Here is a 25,846-nt window from a genome sequence, read left to right on the forward strand (position 1 = left end):
TATGAATTAACAAAGATATATGGAAGTTACATGGTTTGCAACATTGTGTAGAGAGAAAAATCATAAGAGATAGCATAAATAACCTCAAAATGGGGAAGATGAAAGAATTAATATTATAACCATAAAATTGAGTGGCATAAAGTATTAAAGAGAATGAGGTATAATTAATTAGAATGGTATAGCTATATATCCAAAATACGTTTTTAAGTGAAAAAGTAATTTTCAGTACAGAAATCCTGATCACATTCATATAGTGGTTATTATAAGACAAAAGACCTAGTAGGGGGAATATAGCTTGGAGTCTTTTTTCAATACATAGTTTTCTTTTTTAAAAAAATAGTTACCATAACATTCATTACTTGTATAATTATAAAATTTTGTAAAGTAATGGTCCCATTAGTGTTAAGTATAACATTAGGTATTCATTTAGCAACATCTAGATGAAAAGCTTCCTCATGCATCAAGGCACTTGAGTAGGTGTCATATCTTAGAACAGTATGCTTGGCAGTATAATATAGAAATCATCTTGATATTGAAGTAATATTCTTTTATTTTTAAAGAATAGCATGGAAGAGTAGATGCCTTCTTCAAAGGCCTAGATCCTAAGGAAAACTGAGCCTTCAGATGGATGCAGTGTGGTCCAAACCATTGTTTAACAACAACAATGAAAATGTCTGTAGAAAACATGCATACAATTTCCTGAGAGATTTTTAAAAACTCAGGTTCCTGGGACCTACCCCAGACCTGAGGAATTAATAGATGGGATTAAAGAAATTATACTTTTAATAGCACCACACTACAGAATAAAGTTTGAAAACTTGTGTTCTAAACTTTGTAGATCTGAGGACTAAGATAAGGGAAGAAATGGAAAAGGCTCAGATAGGTCTTTATATTTCACAGTCCTAAAAAATAATAACTGGGAAAAATAGTACTATTTCTTTACTGCCTCTAGCCATTTGGTAAGTAAAATTAAGAAATAAGGCTAGTGGTTTCTTTTAGTTAAAGCAATGACTTGCTTTAACACTTTTATTTCAAATGAAACAAAATAAAATAGGAAGCAATAGTCTTTGTAAAATACACTAACTTTAGTGGGATTTCTTATCAGTTCACTATAATTTTCTTGGTTGTGGTATAATTGAGGTTTTGAATTTGTTGTTTATAGTCATAGAGTTCTTTAACTTTATGATGGACAGCACTATGTATAAATATATTTAGTATGGATGTCATGATCTCTTCATTATTGGTTGGCAAGATCTTTAAGTATGCATTTAAATGATCTTTTACATTAGGCTCAGTAATTTTTATCATTCATTGTTTCTTTTATTTACCTAAATGATTCTCTGTGATTTTTTTATACACTTATAAGTTTATAAATCATGTCTAAGAATCAACAATAATTGATAAAAGTGATGAATTCATAGTTCTTTTTCATATAATCACATTTTGGAGTCATGTTTTCTGCATTCTTTTTTGTTAGTTTTCGTGTGTTATCCAGCTTTGGGATCTCCTATATATTAGCCTTTTAGTCTTAAAAGTAATTGAAGGAATTTATTTTTGCCAACGTAAAAGCTTTTGGTCCAATTTACCCATTTTGCATAATTTTATTGAAGAGCTGTTCTCTAGTTCTCCCAATCTCAATCACTTTTGTTTAAAGCATCTGGTGTAACAGCTGTCGGTCTTTTCCTTGCCTCCTTCGTTTTCCTCCTTGCCTCCTTCATTTTCCTCCTTGCCTCCTGCGTTTCCATCATATCCCCTGTTCATCATGCCTCAATATCTTTATCTTTATCATAAAATTACTCTTCTAAAACACTCTTAAGTACTATTTCTACTTGAATCAGATTGGTGCTTTTTTCTTCATGAAGTTATCATGATTCAATCACCAGTGTTAAAAAGAGAGTTATGTTCTCCTACCACTTGAAAGGATTACATGTGCATGTGTATGTGTGTAAATGTAATGATATATATATTTATTTATATAAAATACATATAATAAACTATATAAATATATCTAATAAAATTATAACATCAAAGACAGGTTAATCAATTGATGTCACCTGGTATTTTAGAAAGGTGCCATGGAATTTTGATTGTGTTTCTAGGAATTTTGAACTATCATATTCTTTCTTTATCATTCTCAACTCCCCAATATTTTTTGTAAAGAATCAATTTTATTTATTTATTTTTGGTTGCGTTGGGTCTTCATTGCTGTGCGCAGGCTTTCTCTAGTTGCAGCGAGCGGGGGCTACTCTTCGTTGCAATGTGCCGGCTTCTCATTGTGGTGGCTTCTCTTGTTGTGGAGTGCCAGCTCTAGGTGCACGGGCTTCAGCAGTTGTGGCATGTGGGCTCAGTAGTTGTGGCTCGTGGGCTCTAGAGCACAGGCTCAGTAGCTGTGGCACACGGGCTTAGCTGTTCTGCAGCATGTGGATCTTCCCGAACCAGGGATCGAACCCGTGTCCCCTTCATTGGCAGGTGGGTTCTTAACCACTGAGCAACCAGAGAAGTCCCTCAACTCCCCATTTTGTAATTTAACATTAACATATTATGAGAGTTATTGTGAATTGGATATAATATGTACTCCACCTATTCCAAGGATTTTGAGTACTATTTGAGGATGATTATAAATATATACAAATATTAGAAACATTAAAATTAGATATATATGCTTATATATAATTATACCTTAATTTTCTACACATATAGCTTGAGTTGGATTGGTATTACTCTCCTCTTCTCATAGTGTTCTAACATTCATAGAAATCCAGCTAATAAATATAGTGTCTTTGAGAGAAAAATGCTTTGTTTTGAAACGTCTATATTTTGGTTTTTATCATTAGGTCAGTCTTATTGATCTTTGCCATCTCTTGCCTAAAGCCATTAAATGGAAATTTAGGTAGTTGTTAATGGCAAAAATATGATGGCTAAATGTGTGCCTTTATTACCAAAAATATTTGATTCCTTTCTATTGATCCTCTTCATCCTGCCTGGTCAGTAATTTGTACAAAAAAAACTAGGTGTTGTTGTTTCTGTCACTGGTTAAATATTTGAGCTTCAAATATAATACATCAGGTATATGAAACAAAATAGTAAACGCACAGCAAAGTTTTTACTCACAGTGATATCAAATGACGTGGCAGGTGCAGCAGGAACTGTGTGTGTGTCTGTGTTTATGTTGGCAGCGAAACCATTTCTAACATGGTAGGACTGATATTTATTAGTTCTTCTGTTACCTACATGATATACCAAGTCCAACACTTCTCATGAGCATGTGAAAATGAAGGCATACAGAGGTTACAACATACAACAGATACAACTGGACAGGAAATTCTAGATTGCTGAAAGTCAACTGAAAACATGTTATAGTTTCAACAAATACACCACCCTTAGCAAAAGCACTGCCTATAAATTTGGCAAATAATTAGCAGCTGGTTTTTGAAAAGGCAGGAGCCAGGCAGCAGGGCTCTTGAGCACATAAGCAGGCAGCCCATAGGTAGCTCCATTTTATCACGTTAATTGACAAAATTGTGTCTAATTAAATTAATTAAAGATGCGTTGGATTCCCCCCAAGGTGTGTCTGTAAAAGGATTGAATATGCTGTTGGAGGCAGTTGCTTGAACTCATCATGTTCATGTTTAGTTGGAGTTGAATTCCTCTTTTCAGTATAGCTGGGTTTGGAAAGAGAAATCTGGAGTGTTTATTGCTGTTTGTTTCTTTTCCTTTTTCTTTTTTCTTGATAGCTTCTTTCAGTCCATTCTAGGACTTGGACATGTCTCTAGATAAAGCTGGCAATTAAAATTTACACATTAACATATATAAATATATTGCATATGTCAATTGAAGTAGGTCTGTGGGTTTTGAGGATTTGCTATCTATGACCCGGATTATCCACTGCAGTCCTGAAAGAGCATAGAGTGATTTTTTACACTGGTAATACTGTTCCCGGGGTGGAAAGTTTCTTATCTCTTGCAGAAAGAACTCAGAGATGAGACAGGGAGATCAAGAAAGTAAAGTGAGCATTTATTTAAGCAGAGGGCAGACAGGTGAGTAGCTATCCAGGATTTCCCCGGCAAGCCGGTTATGAGGGGCATACAAATGAAGGAGCAGAATATTCATTGGGGAAGGAGGAGTTTGGGGGTTGTATTTCCTGATTTTCATCCCAGCTCCACCTTCCTGAGGGGAGGAGGGATTTTTGTCCTTATTTAGCTTTTCTCTGAAGTGTCATGGCATTAGTGCACGGTGGGTACTTCTTATCTGCAAGGCTAATTTTATTGTAACGAAAGCATAATGAGCAACAGGTTACATTCAGATGCAGGAGATTCATGTTTTTCCCCACTTTTCTTTGCCTGTCTCCAGGACCCTCATCAACCCAAAATGTGTGGTTTCCTGTCAGTCTGAAGGTTGCTGCTTTTCTTTGCCCACGGACCCCCCCTGTTTACAAGACGTGTGATTTTCTGCCACCTGGCCCATGTCCCACCCCCTCCTCTCTGCTCATATCTAGCTATCTGCCTGCTGTAACAATACTGCCGAGGTGACTACTTGAACCAGTCACCTAGCTAATGTACAGAGCCAAATAAATTTCCCAGAATACCTTCACTCTACATACCATACACAAGCAGTATGTGATATGAAAGAAGTAAAATGGTAAGCAAAAATTGGTGTCTTTTCTGCTTTCAAGACTTCAATGCCTAGAGGAAACCATCCTCATTGTATCTCTGCCATCATCATTGTGCACTACCATTAGGTAAAACATGCTTTACAAAAGAAAACTTCTTGGTAGTGGTCATGATGGAAATGAAAAAAGTTCCAAGAAGAGGATGATAAAGGTTTTGGAATGTATTCTTAGTAACTATTAGTGCTGTGCTACATTACTACTGTTACATTTGATTACCAATACTGTACAATGAAGCCCAGAGGGTGGGGTAGAAGGGAGGAGATCAGCGGTTCCTGGACAGAGGGAGGAAAATGTTGGGAAAATACTAAAAATAACTCATAGTCTAGAAGAATCCTAAAGGGTATGCAGATTTCTATGATGGATTTTTACTCAATGTCCAAGCTAGCTTACCTATGTTGACTTGTACAGTTTATGCTATATATATAAATGGCAAATTAAATATTATATTAGAACTCAACAGTGTTTGGGAAAAACTAAGAAGTAGTATAAGGAGCAAGAAGGTTCTAGGGGGACTTGTAGTAGGGAGCCAATTGCTGCAGTAAATAGGGTGATTATGGTATTACATATTGAGACTGAAAAGGTGTTATTAGATTTTGTAATATTGATACTGTATATCTGTATAAAATAACAAAGAAAAGGTAGACTATGTAAAGTTGTTCTGTAGTCCAACATTAATGGAGCTATTATGCATTTCCTTAGGTTCTACTATACCACGTTCAAGGGTCCATCTGGTTTTGGAGGTACCTTCTAAATGATACTAGGTTTTATCTGTCCATCTGTCTATCTGTCTATCTACCTATCTATCTTAGGGCTGGATAAAATTCAAATACATCTTCCTTTTACATATGGAATATATTCAGCATACCACTCAGGACAATGCTTTTTAATTAAGACATAAATAGTCAGCCAATGCAACCACCCGTCTACATAGAAAAATCTGTGTTAGTCAAAAGAGCATTTCCTAAATAAAGATTTAAAAGCCCAAAATAAAATACTTCAAACCAGGAAAGAAAAAACAGATCAGATCTTATTTAAACTTTTTTTCTTTTTTAACCCCAGAAAGACAGCTAACCCTAGTTTATTGTTTTTCTTTTTGGAATCATCTTTCTATATGTATAGTCGAATTCAGGCACTAGATTGCCTTATAAATATTAATTTATAGTTAATTAGTCTTTTTATTTGAAAGAGTGCTGCAAATGTCTGGCTCATCGAAGCATGCATACTAATTATAAGTAAAAGTACCTTCACAGTCTTCATAAGGAAATGATAGTTTAATCTTAGGACTGTCACTTATTGCGATGGATGATGCCTGGCAGCTCTACGTCAAAATGAGTGGTCAGAAGGGAATACTTCAAAGGCACTTAGGTTCTCAATTGACAAAACAATAACACAGAGAGACACTCCCCAGTTAAATGAGCAGCCCCATGTATATGGAGTTTCCAACACTTCATTTGGCACACTTTGTAACTTTTTACTTGAATAGAGGAAATCCCACATTATAGGCCAGGATTTGGGACAAAACTCAGAAGTTCCTAAAGGCACATGCTAATGTGAACTTGCTTACATTTGAATTGTTTTAATTGCCCTGTAGATTGGATGAAAGTACTGTCTACTCACAATGTTTTTTCCTTCATTCTAGCTGTTCTTGCATTTCAACAGTGTTGTAAAATATTTAGAAAAATGTCTGGTAGATAAAAGTGGCTATCTACTCTATATTGGATCTCATCATACACTACTAGGTATAGCATGGGTGGATATCTCCTTTCCTTGAGTTATTCTTAAATTTCTGAAAGGTACTATGTGAAGCTCTGGAGGAAGATTAAGAAATATATTTTAGCTTACAAACTAATATTGTCTTTAGACTTCTAGGAATGTGCTAGAAGCATAATAACTGTTTTATTATTATTCTTAAATTTTAGATGATAAAATTACAGCTTAGAAAGGTTACAGTAAATAATGTAAAAAAAAGAATAAACAGAAACTTCAATTAAATACAGTCAGGACGCCAGAATGGGGTCATGTGCTGTGACTACAGCAGAGCCCAACAGGAAAAAGAAAGGCTCCTCTTCTTTCCTGGCAAGGACTCAGCCTCTGAAAAGCCATGGACTCTTTACTAGAGCCCTCCCAACTTCCTTTTCCCTCTATAAAAAGAGTTCTTCTCACCATTTTTGTTGGGGACTTGCATGTGGCTTTTCATGGTTGCAGACCCCAAATTGCAATGATCTGCTGATCACAAATAAACCTATTTTTACTGGAGAAAAAACTGGTAGTCTGTTTTAGGTCAACACTGTAAATCACATACTATGAAAATAGAAACTACAGATTTCAGTATAAGCTGGCCTGTGACAGGGGCCCAGAGTCTTAAACACAGTGCAATATTGATTTTTAATGTTAAATTAGTTATTTTTCTTTTTAGAGAATTTCTGGCTTTCTTTCCATTCAAACAGCTACTAAATTCTGGAAATTCTTCAAATGAGAAATACGCTTTTCATGTAAAGTATAAAATTAGTAAGGATGTTTGGGAATTTCATCATCAATAGCTACATGTAACCATGTAATTTCAAACTGAAATTTCAATCGAAGTTAAAACTCACTCTTTCCTTGATTGTTGTGCCTCCCATCTACTGCATTTCACACTCTTTTCCTACCACTCTCCCTCTCACTCAGTTTGCTCAAATTGCTTATGCCTGCTGGAAAAGACAGGCATGTGTTTGACCTTAAGACCTGGGCTGGAGAACTTGGTTTGCCTATCTAGATCCTCTCTTCATGTTTCTCCACCTTTCTCTGTTCAGCCAATGGGGATCATCAAGACAGGATCAGGAGGAAAGAGGGTAGAGGTCCACATGTTTTAACCCTGGCTCCTTCCCAGTGGGGTCAGTGCAAGTGGACTGAGTTCCTCAAGCAAAGGCTATTGGAGCTCCTGTGAGGCTGTGATCTTTCTACATTGCTTTCTTTGTCTTACCTTAACTGCTCTCTCATCCCCTCATTTTGTCACTGGCCCTAGGATATTATGCTTTTCCTTGTGGCTTCCCTACACAATGTCCACATACTTGTAAATAGTCCCTTTAATAAGCTCTTCTCCAGTTACCCATTTTGAATGAACTATGTATTCTCTGCTAAGACTTTGATTTTTACAGGGCATATGCACTTAAGTATTCTTTCTGCCAGGAACACCCTTCTCCCAGATATCCTCATTGCTATTCGTTTATTCCCATCAAGTTGTTGCTCAAATGTCACTTTTCTCAGTGAGGTCTATTTTGACGTTTTTATTTAAAATTACAGCTCCTGCCCCTATCCCAGCATCCATATTCCCCTTACCTAAATCTGTTGCTTTATAGCAATCATCACCTTATAATAATCTACCTAATTTATGTATTAATTATTCTCATTGACTTTGCTCATCATTAATGTATAAGAACCACGAGATGAAAAATATTTGTCTATTTAGTTAATTTATGTCTCCCAAGCTCTAACACAGCGCCTAGCACATAGTAAGCAGTCAATAAATATGTTGGATGGACTTAAAAGTTAACGCAGGGGGCTTCCCTGGTGGCACAGTGGTAGAGAGTCCACCTGCCGATGCAGGGGACACGGGTTCGTGCCCCGGTCCGGGAAGATCCCACATGCCGCGGAGCGGCTGGGCCCGTGAGCCATGGCCGCTAAGCCTGCGCATCCGGAGCCTGTGCTCCACAACGGAAGAGGCCACAACAGTGAGAGGCCCGCGTACCGCAAAAAAAAAAAAAAGGAAAAAGAAAGAAAAGTTAACGCAGGGGAAGTAAGTTTGACAAGGGAAGCAGCATGGTATGGTGCTAAGAACATAGTCTATGAAATCAGATATATCTTCTTTCAAATCACAACTCAGACATTTGCTAGCTTTGTGAAGTTAATCTTGATGAAATTTAATCTCGTTATCTCTAATATAGGCTAACAATACCTTGCAGAGCTATTGTGAGGTCATAGGTTGCCTGGTGTCTTGGTGATATCTGTAAATATCAGTCTTCTGCTACGCCTTATTTAGTGGTGTTGTATTCTACCCATATTATATTACATCTAAAGAGTTAGGTCACATGATTAAAATACAAGTACAATTACTAAAAATGCTCATAGCACTCTACTTTTTCTCACCCTACTAGTCTTCACTCTTCTTTTCATGTTGTGGGCCTTCTACACATCAGGGAAAATATTTATCACCATATGAGCTCCACTGTCAAAGGGTAAATATTCCAAGGCACAATTACTAGATTTCCCTCTCAAAAATGGATAGCATGCCTTCTCTCCCCACCCCCACCTCTTTCCACATATATATATGTATAATGTCATATCATAGGCAGGACCTTGAGGGACTATGGCCTTACTATTTCACTCAGTTTTTTATAACAGTAGAAGGGGGAAGATAAAGGAATTAGGAATTAGATGAAATTTTTTTTAAAAACTGCTTTTGATAATATCAAATAAAAATTTAATGTGGCCCTTAGATCACTAATATTTTTCTTGTTTTGACTATTAGTTTCTGGGATGCAAACTCAAATCCCATTCTTAGCAGATAGAAACTTTATTTAATATAATATTTCAGTGCAATCAAACTTGAATTTTGATGGACAATTATGATTTTTCTGTTCTTATTCAAATGTATCCCCAACCTAAATCTTTTGCTGTGAACCAGGAAAATCTACAATGTCAAATGGACATCTATTCTCTGTTGTCCTATAAATACCTTAAGCTGAAAACATCTCAAATTGAATTCATCTTCCTCTCCCACAAACTTACTCATCCTCCTCTATAGTTTAACTGAATTGCTTAACTATTCAAATAGTTGCTAAAGCCAAATCTAAGAGTCATCCTTGCCTCCTATTTCTCTGGCTAAATCTTCTGCATTGATTCAAATGTCCATCACCAAACACTTATTGAGTACCTCCCAGACCCTATATGATACATAAAATATTTCTGTCCTCATGAAACTTACATTCTAGTGAAGTAAAGAACTCATAGACATGTAAACCGATGAGCAAAATAATTTCAGACTGTCATAATTCCCAAGAAGAAAATAAGAGTGCTGTGACAGGTGTGAATGGAGGGTGGGTGAGGAATCACTGAGGAAAGGTCTCTCTGAGGAAATGATAATCTAAGATGAAAAGATCATTGTCAGGTGAAGTCAGCCATGCAAAGATAAAGGAACAGGGTCTATTCCAGAAAGAAGAAAGAACCAATGTACATATATACATTTCTGGGCACGTTCACAGAACAGAAAGGCAATTAGTATTGATGGATGACCATACTGATAGAGAACATATTAGATGAACCTGATATATTAGCAAGGACAAGGTGAACTAAAGATTTTGTAAATTATGTCAAGACTTTGTTTCCTGGTGTGAGGATAAAACATTGAGGGAGCCAGTGACTCACTAAATCTATGCAAATCTCTTCAGATCTTTTGACCCTATTTTCCTCTGACTTCAACTCATGGCTAGCTGTTCCCTCCATTCAGGCCATGATTAATTAAAACATTAATTGAATTAATCCATTAATTGTTCTTTATCCATACTCTCTTCAGTCTTTCTACCCTCTAAGTCTACTCTCCACAATAAAGCCAGATTTACTTATTTAAGACTTTATTTTTTAGAGAAGTTTTAGGTTCACAGAAAAGTTGAGAGGAAGGTATAGAGATTTCCCATATATTCCAGGAGATATATAACTGGGGGTCAGGCTTGGTGCTATTTTCTTGTTTGCTTTGTTTTGTTTTAGCAGACTTTACTTCCCATATACTGCCTGCCCCCACACAGGCATAGTTTCCTTCCTTATTGACATGCCCCATCATAGTGGTATATTTGTTACCATCAGTGAATCTACACTGACACCTCATTATCACCCAGAGTCCATAGTTTACATTGCGGTTCACTCTTGGGATTGTATATTCTATGGGTTTGGACAAACATAAAATAACATGGATCCATCATTAGAGTACCATACAGAGTATTTTCTCTGCTCTAAAAATCCTGTTATCCTCCTAGTCATTCCTCTCTTCTTTTCTACCCTCTAACACCCTGGCAACCATTGATCATTTTGTTGTTTCCATAGTTTTGCCTTTTCCAGAAGGTCATCTAGTTGGAATCATACAGTATATAGCCTTTTCAGAATGACTTCTTTTACTTAGAAATATGCATTTGTTTCTTCCATGTCTTTTCATGCCTTGAAAGTTCATTTCTTTTTAGCACTGAAAAATATTCCATTGCACTGATGTACTACAGTTTCTTTATGCATTCACCTACTGAAGGACACCTCTGTTGCTTCCAAGTTTTAGCAATTATGAATAACGCTTCTATAAACATTCATGTGCAGGTTTTTTGTGTGGACCTAGGTTTTCAACTTCTTTGGGTAAATACCAAGGAGCACAATTGCTGGATCATATAGTAATAGTATGTTTAGTTTTATAAGAAACTGCTAAACTGTCTCCAAAGTGGCTATACCATTTTGCATTCCTACCATTAACTACTGTGGGTTCCTGTTGCTCTACATCCTCACCAGAATTTGGTGTTGTCAGTGTTTTGGATTTTGGCCACTCTAATAGGTGTGTGGTTTATTCATTTTTAAGGAAATTCTCTCACGTTACTCTCTTGATGAAAAGTCTTTGATGACTGAATAAAGAAGGAAGAAAGGCAAAAGGAAGGTACAATTCTCCACTTTTTCTTCATTGCCATGAAGGTAAAATCAGGTTCTTCAACAAATGTTAAAAGATCCCTTCTGTATGATCTCTTTCTCCAACGTTACCATCTCTCTTATGCATTCTCTATGTTCGAGACAGTGAACTATTTATAGTTCCTGAATAAGCCCTGCTTTTATTCCTGGAATTTACATGTGTTATTTTCTTTGCCTAAATAATTTTCAACCAGTTTGTCTGGGTAATTCCAACATAATTTTTGGATGTCAGTATTATTCTGGACAACCACGCCCCGCCACCCCAGAAGTGGTTAGTTGGCCTGGTGTGTCCTCCCATAATGACCCTTTATTTACTCCCATCATGGTAGAATCACACCATGTGGTGTGATTGTTTCTTGTCATTTTTAAACTGTAAGCACCTTGAGGGAAGACTGCATTATTTTCATTGCAGTATTCATAAACACTTGATATTTAGTAGATGTCAATTAATATTCACTGCATCACACTCAATTGATTTGATGTCTGTGTGTCTTTCCCTCAAAATAAGAAAATGGAGGTGGGCAGGGTGGGAACAAAACTATATTTTGGTAACCTCCTATACACAATCTCACCTGACCTTTTTTGGTTTGTATACATTGACATCAAACTTCTGGTGAAATATTTGAGAAAATATTATATAAATATACATATATAGAGATTTGATAAATATTTGAATGATAGCAATAAGGATAATCACTGAAAAATATTTTCATGTATATAACTCAGAGTGATATCTATTTATTGGCTTTAGTGAATGAAATTAATAAATATGTATATGTAATTTATCATTTGACTATGATATTGCTTTTTAGAAATAAACTATTTAATTTAGAATAGCTTTAGATTTATAGAAATAATTATCCACATCCATTTTTCCCTATAATTAACACGGTAGTATGGTACATTTCTTATAATTAAAGGACCAATATTGATACGTTATTATTAACTAAAGTCCATGATTTATTCAGATTTTCTAAGATTTACCTAATATCATTTTTATGCCACAAGATCACATCCAGGATACCACACTGCATTTAGTTATCATGTCTCAAAGCTACGACTCACTTGACTGTGACAATTTCACAAACTTTTCTTGTTTTTGATGACCTTAAGAGTTTTTCAGAGTATTGGGTCAAGTATTTTCCAGAATATCCCATTATTGGGATTTGTCTGGTGGTTTTCTCACAATTAAACTGGTTATGGATTTTAATGAGGAAGACCAATAGGAAAATTGCCATTCTTATTACATCATATCAAGAATACATACTATCAACATGACTTTTTGATGTTGAAGTTGACCTTGATTGCCTGGCTGAGGTAGTGTTTGTCTGATTTTTCTACTGTAATGTTAATTCCCCCACCTCTTTCCATACTGTAGTCTTTGGAAGGATGTCCCTTCAGAGTGAGATATCTACATAAATTATTTGGAATTCTTGTACATCAGAGATTTTTCCATAGAAATTCCTTTTTAAATATTGTTTTTATTTTTAGCCTGCTTCAAATAAAAGTCTTACAAACTACACATAAGCATAGATGTTTATCTCTGCCATTCCTGGCCTCAGAGAATTAAATCTTAACCCATAAGTAAGAGAAGGTGTATATTTTTGTTTCTCAATTTTAATTACAAGAGACATAAAACTAAAATGCAATATACTTATCATTTTCTTCTTTTTTGGCTACCTGTTAAGTTTTTTCTGATAGGTGAGAAGAAAGATTGATTTATGTACTCACTGTCCCCTGCAAACACACACATACACACACACACAAACACACACACATACATACATACACACATACACACACCCAACACCTTAACTGAATATCCAGATCTAGTCATAGACCAGCTGTGAAGGAATTGAAGTTAGTCAGATTGGTTCAAATCTGCTTCCCTTGTCAAGATTTCATTGCCCCTACTCTGATGCCCCTAGTCTTCTCCCCATCTCCTTCTATGAATGTTCTACACACAATAATCCCCTAAAGAAACTCCTATAAAATTATTTGAATACTGCTCTGTCTACAACTGCCTCTTTAAAATAAATGAATTTAATTCATTAAGATAACATACTATCTGGCACTTTTAATAAATAAGGTGCCATGTAATAAATGCAAATAGGGAATACATTTCAGACAAAAGAGGAAGACACAGAATCATATGATAGAGTGTACAGTATTAATTTTGAAATCTGATATATGGTTGACTTGACATCCAACAAGACAGCTTTGAATTATAACCTGGGAAAAGTTAAGGTTGATCTCTGATCGACAGTGAAGACAAAAGCAGAGCAGTAAGCAAGTGATCAAATAATTAAAGCAGAGTTTACAAACCAATTAACTCATAACTATGCCACAGTGTAAAGTAATTTTGCAAAGTGATGACCAGTGAATGGAGACTTGTAAAAAAGGGTCTTGCTTAGCACTTGGAGAAGCAAACGTAAAAAAGCCTATCTAAGCAAGTATTTAGATAAAACTTGTAAGACAAAATACGAGATCAAATGTCCTGATTTTAGTTCAGAGCTTGTTTTATTTTTTTGTAAGTTGGCATTTGGTTTGTTGTCTTTTAGAATCATCTAGTTAACTAGTAGAATAATTTCTTTATACATAAACATGTAAATTTAATGATGAATCTATTCCCTTGATACAGTAGTGACCGGATCAGTGTGCTTCCTGCCTGCAGAGTTTACCGTAGTCAAGAACTACAGAGGGGGGCTTCCCTGGTGGCGCAGTGGTTAGGAGTCCCCCTGCCGATGCAGGGGACGCGGTTTCGTGCCCCGGTCCGGGAGGATCCCACATGCCGCGGGGCGGCTGGGCCCGTGGGCCATGGCCGCTGAGCCTGCGCACCCGGAGCCTGTGCTATGCGGCGGGAGAGGCCACAGCGGTGAGAGGCCCACGTACCGCCAAAAAAAAAAAAAAGAACCACAGAGGGCTCATTATAACATGTTGTCCCCGATAGATAGCAATTTGGAAGCATAACACAAAGTAAATAGCATTGCTTAACTTTTATTTATACCTGACCCTAAAATATCATGTTGTATTAAAAAGTGTTTGTCATGTGGTTGAGAATGAATATACCACTAGAAACACTTTAATAGTTCCTTACTGGAATTAGCTTTATTATAAATAAAATTTTTAAGTCCAAAATAGAATTTTAAAATCATTTGTAGAAAATAGCTCATGTTTCTTTTTCTTTTTTCTTTCTTCAGAATATATACTAGCATCATAAAAATAAAATAAATTATAAAAAGAATTAGGGCATTTCTCAGATGGAACTAAGTGAATAAATCAGCATACTTCTATTTGTTTGATGTAGCAGGCAATTACATTTCATAGGAAACACCTAGTTAACAAATCACGCACATTGTTCCCTTATTTCTATTCAGTGGATCACACGGTTAGACTATAGTCTTTGATAAGTATTTCCATTTGCAGACTCAGAAATCAGAATTGTACTTCTGTTCATTTCTCTCCCCTCCCTAATGCTATTTAGATTAATAAGATAAACACCATTCTAAGTCATTTGTATTTGGCCAAGGTAAAGTACGTGGAATGAAATTTTATTCTTTCCATCCAATACAGTTCTCTCTGCAAAGAAAAAATAATAGTAAAATATTGGAAAATAGGAAAAAAATTGACATCTTAAGATGCTAACTGATTTATATTGTTTTAATGTTCATTTTATTCTAATATGCTAGAAAAACAAATGTTTGTAATGTTGTCTCATATCCTAACCCCTATCTTATTTTGCAATTTATGTGAATATCATTTGCAGACTAATCTTATTTTTAAACTTGAAGCCCTACAGGCTTTTCTGTCTGAGTAGGCTAGATAATATTTTTATTTATTTATATATTTCATTTATTTAGGGTGTTTCTTCAACCTTAGTCTTAGTCTTGTAACTAACGCAGATTGCTTTCTATGGAGTAGATTCGTTCATGTCACCTACAACTTCCAATTATCCCAGTTAGCTGCCAACCAGAAAAGAATAAATGAAAGGTATGAAAATGTTAATTACTCATGTATTCCATTATTGTGGTGTAAGTGAAATGGACTGATCAAAAAAATTGAGTCTAGTGTAAAGAAGTTTAAAATTGGACAGAACTGAGTCTGATTACTGGCTCTATCACCACCTGTGTTCTGCCCTTGCTTCTTTCTTAATTTCAGTTCAAAATATATAAAATAAGAATAGAGTTTTGGGGTTTTTTTGTTGTTGTTGTTTTTTGTGGAACGTGGGCCTCTCACTGCTGCGGCCTCTCCCGTTGCGGAGCACAGTCTCCGGACACGCAGGCTCAGCGGCCATGGCTCATGGGTCCAGCCGCTCCGCGGCATGTGGGATCTTCCTGGACCGGGGCACGAACCCGTGTCGCCTGCATCGTCAGGCAGACTCCCAACCACTGCGCCACCAGGAAAGCCCATCAAATGCATGTTTTTTTAAGAAGAGTTTTTCAGAAGCAGAAATTTGATAATTGTTTGAGGAAGTTACATAAAAGGAGAAGGGACAACAGTGCCTTGGAAATTCAGGTTCTATGGAACTGGAGAGAGAAAACTGAGCCCTTTAACTGTGGCAAACAAGATGGGTGAGAGACTAGGTGTGGTTGGACAGGTCAAAATACCATGAATCCGTGTGGAAACAAACTCAGGGCCAATACGCATATTTTGTTACTAGCACCCAGCGAACTACCAACTGATTGTTCAGTTTGGAGCAATGAATGCCTTGTTGTGTCTAGAGATTTTATTTTAGCGTATTAATAATTTAATTAATCCTCAAAGCCAATAGAATAGGGGTTGAGAGGACTCTGACATGCTTTTGTATAATAGTACATAAAGCGGAAGCTTAGTCCCTGAAGAAGGGAACAGGGCAGAATCCATTTGAACTTGCTTCTAACCTGGACTCCAGTAGAATAGAAATGTGCTTCTTAAATGATCTGTAATGAAGGCCAATTTTAACTTTGTAAAATATAGTATAAAAGATTGCAGTTATGCCATTATATAGCCAGAAGTAGAAGTTATTGTACGTTGTAAAGTAATAAGATGCATATTGTTCCCAGTGTGTCATTTTAAAAATATATATTAAAAAGAAAATAGCCATGGATTTATCTAAAAAAATAATATAAATATTTGTTTATCAATTTGTTAATAAAGAGAAATCAAGCTGGTAAAATCTAGTTTTATTTTCTTGAGAGTACTCTGGCACCATTAATTATGATGGAATCTATTATCAAGGAACTTTATTATGTAATTTTTAGGCATACTGGACTATTATACAGGCTTAAGCTGTAGTGTGTAGATTTTTGAAAGATATTTTCAGCTTTAAAAAGGCTAGTTAAAAGATATATAAAGTTAATTTTTAGCCTAATAAAAGGTAGCATAAAATTGAGGAGTTAAAAATTCCCTATTGTAATAAGAGTTTTGAATGGTTTCTTCTTACTGAAAATTATAAATGCATTTTATAAAAGAAAAACATTTTCCAATATATAGACTTCTGAGAAAATAGCTTTCAAATAGATAGAGAAGCTTAATCTCCCTTCTCATTGTGTTAAGCAGATTTTCAGGTACAATCTTTGTCATATTACGTCATGGGAAGGTGATTCATAACCACAGTTATACAATGACATTTCCTCAGTTTAGATCAATTTCACAGGGTATATTTTTAGCTTATTTCAAGGTTATCACTTAAGTAAATGAAAACATCTTGCCAGTTTATTCACCCTATTTTTTACATGCTTTCCCTGAAAAAAAAAATTCTGTGTGGTTTATTACTTATTAAATCACAGTTGCCTTCCTGAATTGTAAAGGAGCTTTTAACAATTCAGCATTTGTGAAGTATACTTGAATTAACAGATGTCTGCTTTTATTGAGGAATATGCTTGGGTGTTTTGATCAATGGAAGTTTAGAAATACTAGATAAAAGGTTGTTTTAGAAATATAGCTGGCTGTCAGGTAGCAGTAGACTCTTAATACTAGGATTTAGAACTCATAAGTTGACTGATGTATTTACAAAGCAGATAAGATAAAATGTAGAAACATCAAAGTTGTGTTGACTGCTGAGTCTGACATGCTGAAACATTTTGATACTTGTTTTGGATTTTTAGCAGTTCATATCAGAAGTTGAATCAACAGAAGTATCAGGTAAATTATAGCATTATTTGTTCATGGAGTCTCCTGTAGAAGCACAATCCTATTTAAGAATGAATAGGAATATGCTGTTACACTTTAGATTTTAGTCTCCCAGTATGTCTTATATAACTGGCACCAAATTTGTTGTTCTTTGTTGACACTCCTTAGCTAAGGAGGAGGAGTTAATTTTTGGAGCTAACTCTGAAAAAAAGACTCTACTATGTGTTTCATTCTCCTTGAGCCAGAATAAGGCGTATATTTGCTCAGAACGTGATTTAATGTGATTTTTTTTCCTGAGGGATGTGCTTTCTTCTAGCAGTTTTAAATCTTTGGCACACTAACAACCTAGAAGTAATAGATAAATTCCTAGAACATATAACCTATCAAGACAGGATCATGAAGAAAGAAAATCTGAACAGACTGATTACTAGTAAGGAAATTGAACCAGTAATCCAAAAAACTCCCAGCAAACACAAGTCCAGGGCCAGGTGAATTCTACCAAACATTCAAAGAATTAATACCAATCCATCTCAAACTCTTCCAAAAAATAGACGAGGAGAGAATACTTCCAAACTCACTTCACAAAGCCAGCATTACCCTAATACCAAAACCAGACAAGGATACTACAAGAAAAGAAAATTAGAGGCCAATGTCACTGATAAATATTGATGCAAAAATCCTCAGGAAAATATTAACAAACTGAATTCAACAATGCATTAAAAGAATCATACACTGTGATCAACTGGAATTTATTCCAAGGATGCAAGTATGGTTCAACAACAGCAAATTGATCAATGTAATATGCTACATTAACAAAATGAATGATAAAAAACAATACAATCATCTCAATAATAGCAGAAAAGGTACTTCATGAAATTCAACATCCATTTATGATAAAAACTCATAACAAAGTGGGTATAGAGGAAATGTACTGTAGTGTAATAAAGGCCATATATGACAAACCCACTGTTAATGTCATCCTCAATGGTGAAAACCTGAAAGCTTTCCCTCTACGATCAGGAACAAGGATGCTCACTCGTACCACTCTGTCCAATATAGTACTGGGAGTCCTAGCCAGTGCAATTAAACAAGAAAAAGAACAAAAGACATACAAATTTTGAAAGGAAGAATTGAAACTGTCACTATTTGCAGATGACAGTGAAACTGTACTACTATCTTTCGCCACACATAAGAATTAACTCAAAATGGATTAAAGACTTGAATGTAGGACCTGAAACTATAAAACTCCTAGCAGCAAATATAGGTAGCAGTAAGCTCCTTGATATTAGCCTTGGAGATATATATTTTTTTGAATTTGACACCAAAAGCAATGGCAACAAAAGTAAAAGTAAAAAAGTGGGACTACATCAATTTAAAAAGCTGTTACACAGCAAAGGAAGCCTTCAACAAAACGAAAAGGCACCCTACAGAATGGTAGGAAATATTTGCAAATCACAGATATGATAAGGTACTAATGTCCAAAATATATAAAGAAGGCATCATAGCTCAATAGCAACACACACACACACACACACACACAAATCTGATTTTAAAAATGGGCAGAGATTCCGAATAGACATTTTCCCAAAAAAGACACACAGATGGCCAACAGGTACATGAAACGATGTTCAATATCACTAATCATCAGGTATATGCAAATCAAAACCACAGTGAGATTTTACCTCACACATGTCAGAATGGCTATTATTAAAAAGACAAGAAATAAAAAGTTTTGGCAAGGATGTGCAGAAAAAGGAACAGTTGTACACTGTTGGTGGGAATGTAAATTAGTGCAATCACTATGGAAAACAGTATGGAGGTTCCTCAAAAACTTAAAAAAAAGAACTACCATATGATCCAGCAATTCCACTTCTGGGTATTTGTCCAAAGAAAATAAAAACACTAACTCAAAGATACATACACCCCCATGTTCACTGCAACATTATTTACAATAGCCAAGACATGGAAACAACCTGTGTCCAACAATGAATGGATAAAGAATATGTGATATATATAACATATATAATTAAATATTATATACAAAATATTATTCAGCAATAAAAAAGTAGGAAATCTTGCTATTTGTGACAACATGGATGGACCTCGAGGGCATTATGCCAAGTGAAATAAGTTACACAGAGAAAGACAAATACTGTATAGTCTGTCTTATATTTGGAATCTGAAAAACAATCCAGAAAAACAAACTCATGGATACAGAAAACAGACTGGTGGTTGCCAGGGGCAGGGGCTGGGGGCTGGGAAAGTGGGTGAAGGTAGTCAAAAGGTATGAGCTTCCAGTTAAAAAATAAATAAGCCACTGGGAATGTAGGTACAGCATGATGATTACAGTTAATACTACTGTATTGTATATTTGAATGTTGCTAAGAGAAGAAATCTTAAAAGTTCTCATCATGAGGAAAAAAACTGTAGCTATGTATGGTGACTGACATTAACTAGACTTACTGTGGTATCATTTCAAAACATATACAAATATAGAATCATTACATTTATGGCTGAACCTAATATGCTATATGTCAATTATACTTCAATTTTTTTTTTTTTTTTTTTTTTTTTTTTTTTTTTTTTTGCGGTACGCGGGCCTCTCACTGCTGTGGCCTCTCCCGCTGTGGAGCACAGGCTCCGGACGCACAGGCTCAGCGGCCATGGCTCACGGGCCCAGCCGCTCCGCGGCATGTGGGATCTTCCCGGACCGGGGCACGAACCCGTGTCCCCTGCATCGGCAGGCGGACTCTCAACCACTGCGCCACCAGGGAAGCCCTATACTTCAATTTAAAAAAGAAAAGCATTTTAAAAACTTTGTGTAATTTTATTTGTAAAAAATTTTCAAAATAAACGTATTCAATATTTAATTATTTAATATTTAATTATGGACCGTGGATCACACGCATGCTTTAAAAATGAACATGCACATATTGGTGTGCACATTTTTTTTTTTTTTACAAAGGGGTGCACAATCAAGCAAGTCTGGAGAAAACAGCTGGCACGAGCCTACGACAGCTCAGTGTGGCCGGTGCAGCCTAGCCTTGTGCCTGTGGTGGAGGAGTGACAGGACGAGGATTGAGGAAAGGATTGAGGTGTGCTCCAGAAGACAGGGTATGCGAGCCTTCTGAACAGGTGGAGGAGAAGGAACCTAGCTTAGAGGGCATCTGAGGGACAAAGAAAATCAGGAGCTGCCTGAGTCACCTAAACCCACCCAGCAGCAAGCACAGGTGACTCCAAAGACCTGAAGAAGGAAGAGAGGGCGTCTCCAAGCCCCGTCTAATGCTAGGGCAGAGCCCTGTTCCAAGCCTGGGCACCTGCTCCCACCACTGCTCACCTTCCCGCCCTAAAGCCCCTGAAAGCCGCAATTCTTTTAATTGTTGGGGGAGAAAGGCAATTAACACCATTTTCCAAGTTCCTAATTTTAAGTCATAGCATCATAAATGGACAGACCTGTATCCACTGTCTCGCAGGAAGCACTTTTGATGTTCCGAAGCATCCACTCGATGGCGGCCGGAAGCGGGTAGCAACGGAGCTGCTCCTTTCAAGGTACCGCCCAAGTACAGGTGGGAAGGTGGAAGGGAGATGCTCAAAGGCAATGGCAGGGATTCTGAGGGACAGAAGTGCACCCGGGAGGGAGGTTGCACAGGGTCTGGGTAAGGAACGAAGGCGGGAGGCTGCTAAGGGCTCCGGCCAAGTCGCTGTCTGGGCCTCGTCTTCCTCACCTTCTTCAGCTGCAGGCCGGGTTCCGGTCTCTGGGCCACGCCTCCCGAGTCTCCTGCTTCTTCCTCTCCTCCAGCAGCTGACTGCTGACTTGGCGGACCTCCTCCTCGAACAGCTGCCTGACTTTCTCCAGCCTGGGACGCTGCTGGTGATGGAGCTCCTCCTGTCCTTCAGGGCAAGCTCTCTCTGCTGAAAGAACATGGAACTGTCTCCCGGGTCCTAATGTTCAAGTCCAGGGCCTGGTCCAGTCTCGCCCAGCTTTGCAGCTTCGCCAGCAGCCTCGCCTTCTCTAGCTCCAGATTCAGCAGATTTTCCTGCATCTCCTGACGTCCCAGCCTTCGCTGCAGCCCCTCCGGTTTTTCTCTGAGCAGCCTGTTTGTTGTTCTCTCACTTCTCCGGCGGGGAGGCTTCTCTTCCCTCAGTTCGTTTAGCTCCCGCCATCTTGCGCAGCGGCACCGCTCAGACTTCCTGTTCTTCAGCATCGCAGCAGGAATAATTGATGCTCCAAATCCTGGTACGCGGGCCTCTCACTGCTGTGGCCTCTCCCGTTGCGGAGCACAGGCTCCGGACGCGCAGGCTCAGCGGCCATGGCTCACGGGCCCAGCTGCTCCGCGGCATGTGGGATCTTCCTGGACCGGGGCACGAACCTCCGCATCGTCAGGCGAACTCTCAGCCACTGCGCCACCAGGGAAGCCCCTCCAAATCCTTAATCTTATGCTACTGGTCTGCTCTCACTTCTTGACCGGCCTGGAATTCCTTAATTTTCTGAATAGCTTCCGGCCTTTTTTTTTTTTTTTGCCCGTGTGTGCTGCAAGGCAAGCTGCACGCACCTTCAGCTTCTGCTTCTCAGACTCTAGGAACTTCAACTGCACCTCCTAGCTCTGCACTCGACTGCCATTCCGAGATCTTCCCCTTTAAAGCACTGATGGTCTCACTGGTTTCTGCCAGGGCCTCCTTCTCCCGCGGGTTCTCGCTGGCTGCGTCCAGGCTCTGCTTATGCAATCTGTTGCGCTCCAGCTGCTCTTTCATCTTCTCGTCCACCTCGGCCTCCTGTTCCTGAAGCTGCTGAATGCGTGTCAAGAGCTCCTTGTTGTGGTCAGGTTCGAGATGCCGACCCCTGGCACTAGTGCTGGATGCTCGCTCCAGTTCCACTCAAGCCCTCTTGTGACTCGGCTCCATCTGCATCTTTTCCAGCTCCATCTGGATGAGGCAAGTCTGAATCGATCTGCTTTGTGTGTTTGTCCAACTGCATCTCTGCTGGTACTTAATCTGCAGAGAACCTTGGGTAGAGGTGGAAACATCCAGTCCAAATCCTCCCTCCACACCCTGAGAAATGAAATTTTTCAAGACCTTAGGGTGGATAGGAAGGTGGTGTTTTCCCCCAGGTGTTCCATGCCTCCCTCCCTCCCTCCCTCCCTTCCTTCCTTCCTTCCATCTTTACCTCCTTTCCTTCTCTCTTCTTTTTATCCTGTACTAAAGGTAACATCATCATGCTGGTTTTCCATTTTTGGTTCTTACTTTCATCAGTCCCAGGAAAAGGGCTTCTAGGGTGCTGCTTATTTTCTTAAGCTGGGTGCTGGTTACATTTGTGAAAATTCATGAAAGTAGAGAATTATCATTTGTCACTTTTCTCTATATAAAATTCTGATCAAATATTTTATATGGGCTATATTTTGTCTCTATTGAACATCCAAGCTTGACCTGTTTTTGATATTAATTCTAAAATTCCCTCTCAACTTCTTTATAACATCTGTTATTTCTGAAGGCCTAGCTCATGTTTCCTCATTCAGTTCAATGACTAAATTCTCAAACGTTATCCTTCTTATACTCCCACTATTGATTTTAGCATTGGTATTGCTGTTGTTGCTATTTAAGTCCTTAATTTACAGGTGCTTACTTTTTGACACTTGAAAATCATTTAAAAAATTAAATTGCAACTTTAAAATGAAGTTCTCAAAAATTGCAGCTTGTTCAACTTGACTGTATATGAGAATGTGAAATCTAAAGGTGCCTTAAAAAATCTAGACATAAGAAAAAATATTATCAAAAAGGGACATTATTATATAAATTGTATTATATAAATACAATGAGTAAAATGATCACTAGGTATTAACTAACTATTCAAAGGTGACAAATTTGTCTGTCTGAATTCATGAAAATTTGTGGTAAACATTTTCAAAAACTATCTTTTTTTTGTGGTACGTGGGCCTCTCACTGTTGTGGCATCTCCCGCTGCGGAGCACAGGCTCCGGACACGCAGGCTCAGCGGCCATGGCTCACGGGCCCAGCCGCTCCGCGGCATGTGGGATCCCCCCGGACCGGGGCATGAACCCGTGTCCCCTGCATCGGCAGGCGGACTCTCAGCCCCTACGCCAGCAGGGAAGTCCTATGCCATTTTTTGACTATTCACTTTGGTGAAGGGTACAGAACTTCTGCTATGTAGGTAATGCAGACAGTTCTAGTTATCTAGTCAATGAGCATGTACTTAAAAAATTTTCATTTCCATTCTTTTGTTCATCTTCTCCCTCCTTCCCTTTCTGTCTCTTTCCTTTCCCTGCCTTTTCTTTTCTTTATTTTCCATTCCTTCCTTCCTTCCTTCCTCTCTCCCTCCTTCCCTCCCTCCCTCTCTCCCTTCCTTCTTTCTTTCTTGGAACTGGAACTAGATTCAGGTTAGATATTTTTGGCAAGAATGCTTCATAGGTGGATTGTGTACTTCCATCAGGAGGTACAAATTAGCTAGTTGTCTTTGTTTTTATGATGCCAGTGGCCATTCATTACCATTGCCTAAATTCAGGATTTCATTAGGAGTTTGAAAAATGGTATTTTTCTATGTTTTTTTCTGTGTTTTTTAGCTGCAATATTTCCATAGAGAGAAACATGTCCTCAATAATTTGTTGGCTGTCTCTGATGTCGTTGTCAGGATAAATGTCTGGTTATTTCCTTTCATTTACGAGTTTTTAAACAAGTTAATTCTAGATATCTTCCTAAAGCGAAGACTGGGAATTAAAAAATATATATTTTTGTATCTTTACAAACTCATAGAATTAGCTATATTATGTTTTAATATATTGCAGTGGTTATTCTTATCAATACTCGTATTTTTCCACCTATGACCTTGTGGGAACCTTTTCAAGGGAGTTTATGATGCAACTCCAGCTGTGTTTGATAGCATCTTTGCTTTCACATACAGCAACTTATCCTGTACATTTTCTAGATTCACCATATGTCACTTAGGAATAAGAATATTATCATAGATAACCATATTAGAAATATCAAATTTAAAATAATGATAAAATAGTATTCTCTAAAATATATCCTATATTTGACATTTGCTAGCCCAATTATTCTAATTTGAACTAATTAGCAATCCTGCATAGCAATTACTTTCCAATCTAGGATCCATATTAGAATCATACATTGCATTTATGTTATATCTAAGGAATATTACATTTTAAAGATATGCATCATGAGTTCATAACAATATTTCCAATTCAAATTTAGAAGTTCATGGGGTTTTGAAGTTCTGTTTTTTATTAACCTAGTGTCTTAAATCTTATATCTGTAAAGTCTGTCTCCTACGTGGAAAATTTGGTTGCCAAGAATAACAAAAGGATTACTTATTTTCATATACTTTTTTCTTTAGATGGCAAGTGATATTAATTTTCTTATTTTTGCCATGTATATTATCATTATTTTACTTTTTATTTTAAGATTTATTGAATCAAATGAAAGGTTTCAAAGATAGTCTTTAGAAATTTATACTTCTAAATATTTTTCTAACATCTGAGCTCTTTCCATCTCCTTTAGCTCAAATCTTATTGCTGTAATTTTATGTCAATTACTTCCAGTTGAATGATAAAACTGGATGAGGTTAAAGTTGCTAAGGCAGCATCTAATCAATAAGCCCTTGCACAGCCTCAGAGCAGAAGTATTTTGCTCATCTGGTGGATCTGATGCTAATAACTTTTTGCCCTCTTGTGAATTAAGGCAGTGCTTCTCAAGCCTGACGTGTATACATGTTCACCTAGGGATCTTGTTAAATTGCAGATTCTGATTTAGTAGGTCTGAAGTGGGACCTGAGTTTTCTGCATCACTAACAAAATCCTAGGAGTTGTTGATGACACTTGTCCCTGGATCACAGTTTGAGTAGCAAGAATTTAAGGTTTTCTTGGCTAAGTTTAGGGTTTTCTGGGCTAAGAATTTTTTCAGATGATTAATGTGCTACATTTCTTCTTTTTGTCATTCTTGTAATTTATAGTTTTCTGGATGTCTGGGCAGGTAATTGACGATGTAGCAGTACCAAAATTGAGGTGGCTGTTTTTCCTGGGTTTCATTTTCTCCATTTTACTCATTCTCTTTATTGATGCCCTCTTTAGGCTGTCATTGGTAAAGAGGCCCTCTGCAGAGCATTAATCTGCAACCCTAGTGTCTAACTGATCTACTTCCTTTACCTTAACCATGGCATGGTTGTCAGCACCCTCCATCACTGCCCAGGGAGGCTTAGTATATCATGATTGAGGGTCATAGTGTCTTCACACCTAGCAAGGTGACAATCACCACTGTTTGCAGTAAGGATGGCGTTATTGGGTTGCTTTCCAGGGGCCAGTCTTTGAGTTCACCTTTTTCCCATTCTCATTATGTTGGTGGTGG

The 25,846-nt window shown here is 37.4% G+C and overlaps 1 pseudogene; it reads right to left on the minus strand.

The window, feature by feature from the left end:
- Nucleotides 1-21,203: 21,203 nt before the first annotated feature.
- Nucleotides 21,204-22,590, minus strand: LOC116753965 (annotated as a pseudogene).
- Nucleotides 22,591-25,846: the final 3,256 nt, after the last annotated feature.

This window comes from Phocoena sinus, chromosome 5 (assembly GCF_008692025.1).
Source record: "Phocoena sinus isolate mPhoSin1 chromosome 5, mPhoSin1.pri, whole genome shotgun sequence".
NCBI classification, from domain to species: Eukaryota; Metazoa; Chordata; class Mammalia; order Artiodactyla; family Phocoenidae; genus Phocoena; species Phocoena sinus.